General features: G+C 33.6%; 1 pseudogene; it reads right to left on the reverse strand.

Moving 5' to 3' along the window:
* Positions 1–581: 581 nt before the first annotated feature.
* Positions 582–1038, reverse strand: LOC126949615 (protein SREK1IP1-like; annotated as a pseudogene).
* Between the last annotated feature and the right edge of the window lie 2056 nt (positions 1039–3094).

A 3094-nucleotide genomic window follows, 5' to 3' on the forward strand; every position in this document is an offset into this window, starting at 1 on the left:
CATATTAGTATCCCATATGACTTTGTACAATATCTACTCTTAGTTGATACGTAGTACTCTGTGTAGTATTCATTTAAAAGAAACAATGTTTCTATTTTTTACTAGCTTAAAAGATATTATATTTTAGTATATAAAACTATTAAATTTATCTGTGTCAAGAGCAAAACATTACCCCTTACCTAGCTTCATCACTGTGAGGTGGGCATCTGATTCAGCAATACTCATTAACTGCTAGGAAGATGACTCGTGTTAACTGTAGTAAAGCCATTTTACTATCAACTTATTAAGTAGTAATACTAGCCAAAAACACAGAGACACAGATACCAAAAATGATGTGTTTAGTACATACAAATAGCTATACTTGGGGCATCACTATCAAGTAACAAGATTGATTTAATACTTTACAGTCATAGCATATTAAAAATACATTAACAGAGGGATAATGGTCCCACATACAAAAAATGTCTGTATGGAAAAGGCCATGGTTTATTGCAAAACATAATATATAGCAAATTCCAAGGAAAGGCAAACACGTTTTAAAAACAAATTTTTAAATGTAATGGTTTAAGCGAAAGTATCCGTTACTTTCTGGAGAATTCAGAACTTTTAGGGGTAGAAGAATGCCTTTTCTTTTTTCTCTTTGTTCTTTCCTTTTTGTGACGTTTCCCTTTATTGATTTACTCTTTTTTTCTTTTTTCTTTTATTTCTTCTGATACTTTTGTTTCTTTTGAAGTGTTCTTTTCAGTGGAACTGGATAAGACCTTTTTCTTTTTTTCCAATTTGATTTTTTCTTTGCTTTTTTCTTTTTTCTTTTCCTCTTGTTCGTTTATTCTTTTTTTCCTGTAATGCCTGCAATGTATTCAGTTCTTCATTCTCTTCATCGCTATCTTCACTACTTGTACTGTTGACATCCAAAACTATGTCCCTTTTAGGGTCTACTCAGAGAAAATTGTGGCATTCAAAAGTCAAGTAACAAGAGTAGCCACATTTTTTACAGCCTGCTCTGACATTGTCCTTGTTGCAACCTGGGACTACCATGACGGTGGTAAGAGGGCTCACTGGATCAATTTTTCTGCTTTTAACATGTAGTGTTGGGAATAGTGAATAATTATTGTTAATTTCAAGGTGAAAATGAAATTCTAAACTTGAATTTTATTTTATAAAAAAGAGCAACTACAGTAAGTAAATCATGCAAATCATATGTTAATTTTATGAATGTGTACTTCACAGTATGTAACTATTCTCAGCTGTCTCTCTAAGAGAAATTGCCCAGATCCTAATAACTTATAAAAGGTTCAGAACTAAGCACTTCCCATCTCTGGGATATTTAGCAAAAAGTTTGGAGCAGGTTAACAAGTACAACCTCAGGAAACCTGCAAAATGAAGCAGATTTCCAGTGAATAAAAATGAACACCAAATCTGTTTCAATAACCTAATTCCTGGTAGTTTCCGATTTCAATTATTGTCCAAACTGATATTAAAAAATAATTATTTATTGTCCATACAATAATTTGAGTCATTCTCTGTTCTGTGAAGCCAGAAGAAAAGGAGATCAAGAAAGAGGATCCAGGAACATGGCTGCAAACATTAGCAGACTTAATGAGCTGGTTAAGGCATCGCAGATGAGCAGCAGACTAAGGATCGCACAGTAGCAAATCAGTTTGTGTTGCCGATGTACTTAATAAAGTTTTTCCTGGTAATTAGTTAGGATCTAGATGGTGAAAGTGAACACATACAGGGCAGTTTTGCTGGTGATTTAAAGTATTTGTATGGAGGGAAAATGAGAGTTTTAAATTTCACTAATTTATAGCAGGAATCAGACCAGTTGGGGTCTGTATGCTCTATCCACAATAGATTAGGAAATACGATTTGAATTAAACCAGTTTATATATATAAACTTTTAAAACATGACTTAAGATGTAGTATGCACACAATAAATGATAACTCTCACTGTTGTTGTTAATAGTGATGCCACTACTACAATAGAAAATATTTCCTGGTGTAGCCAAAATTCTGAGACTCCTGAAAATGTAGTCCAAATAGTGTTCCCATATGTAGCTTAAGGGCAGCACCTTATGAATTTTCTACTGCTTTCAGCTTCTCTGGTTACAAATAAGAGGAGTTTGGACATCAAAGAATAAATATTTGGAGGAATCAAATAAGCTACACATTTCTGACACTTTCTACCCATCTCCTCTAAAGTGCTTTTCATTTTCATTCTGTCTTGATGTTACATGACCCTAGACATATGTCCACTGGTGTTATTATGACCCCCAAAAGCATATACTACAGCAAAACATAAAAACAAGAAATCATCATCCAGAAAATTGGCTAGAAGAAGAAGAAACATAAAATAAAATGCACATATATTTTCTGAGTGATTGATTTAGAAGGACAAAGTAAAATTTTAGTTAGAGATGAATCTAACAGGCTGGCAGGTCCTCACAGGAGATGCTCTGCTTAATTCAATGATGTTGGCAATTGATTAAAGTACATGTCATTTGTTGATTTAATGGACATGAAGTCTGACAATGGATCCATGTCTGACAATCACTGAAAGGAGAAAAATTCTCTTGGAAACTCACTGGTGTGAATGATTCAAAAGGAAAAGCGAAGCTTGAATAGTCACTCTATATGTGCTTTCAGGAATGTCTTTCTCCTTTCTTGAGTTACTTTCTGAAAAAATTATTCCCTTTCTCTAACATTGTTCAAACACTGACACTTCAGAAACTTTTTCCTGACCGCTGTGACTACAATACCTTTCACATTTACCTAAATCACACCCCATGACAAGTTATTGAAATATAATAGCCAGCAGTGCAATTATGGCAGTTAATTAACTTTAATGATGCTCAATTTCTTCACCAGAAAATAACTAGGGGGAAAAGGAAGATGTTACATACGCTTCACCAGCCTGTTCTTAGGATTTAAAGAGAGCATTATTGAAATAGTAAGGGGTCATGAAATGTATAGTAGGAGTTTACCAAATGTTATTTCTTTATAGCTAGAGCATATTTGTTTTCACATATAAACAGAGAATCCAAAGCCCAAGTAGCTGCAATGAAGTAATTTTATTGTATCTACTCTTACAATC

The sequence above is a fragment of the Macaca thibetana genome, chromosome 3, assembly GCF_024542745.1.
Source record: "Macaca thibetana thibetana isolate TM-01 chromosome 3, ASM2454274v1, whole genome shotgun sequence".
Classification (NCBI taxonomy): Eukaryota; Metazoa; Chordata; class Mammalia; order Primates; family Cercopithecidae; genus Macaca; species Macaca thibetana.